The sequence below is a fragment of the Microtus ochrogaster genome, chromosome 10 (genome assembly GCF_000317375.1).
Source record: "Microtus ochrogaster isolate Prairie Vole_2 chromosome 10, MicOch1.0, whole genome shotgun sequence".
Classification (NCBI taxonomy): Eukaryota; Metazoa; Chordata; class Mammalia; order Rodentia; family Cricetidae; genus Microtus; species Microtus ochrogaster.
In genome coordinates this window covers 60782627-60783187 of record NC_022016.1, presented here as the reverse complement: position 1 = coordinate 60783187, position 561 = coordinate 60782627, and the positions used below count along the sequence as shown (strand labels likewise).

At 43.1% G+C, this 561-nt stretch overlaps 1 protein-coding gene across 2 annotated transcripts in view; it reads left to right on the top strand.

Moving 5' to 3' along the window:
- Positions 1-561, top strand: part of Rhbdl2 (rhomboid like 2) — a 45856-nt gene that overhangs the window by 29522 nt on the left and 15773 nt on the right. The gene's annotated exons all lie outside the window — the stretch shown is intronic.

Sequence of the window (561 nt, the reverse complement as noted above, 5' to 3'; positions counted from 1 at the left end):
TCTCAAAAAAAAAAAAAGTGTGAAAAGTGTTTACTCATTGTATTTGGTCCCCCATGCCCACTGTGGCCAGTAGATTGCTTGTGGCTGCCCTGCTTATTAGGGGTAGCCCTGTGGTACTGGGTGAATTGAGCTTCACCCATGTGACCCACCCCACCCTGGATTTAAATGACCAGTTTTTGATCAGTGGCTAAACAGACACACAGGGCAGGGTGCTGGGTGCTTTGCCTAAAGCCCAGAGCTTCGTGTGTGCTGAGCAAGTGCTGTTTCCTCTGAACTACATCCTGAGCCCTTGAGCACTTTTGTTTTTCATTAAAATTTGTTTTGAGACAGGGTCTCTTGATGTAGCCCTGGCTGTACTGGAACTGTGTAGATCGGACTGGCCTTGAACTCATAGAAATCCACCTGCCTCTGCCTCCCAGGAAAAGGAATGAAAGTAGTGCTCCACCATGCCTGGACTTCATTCTTTTAGTTAGTTTCCTTGGTGTTTGTTCCAGTTATAATTGTTGTAAAGCAAAATTTATACATTTATATTTCTAAAATACTTTTATTTGTTTTACATAT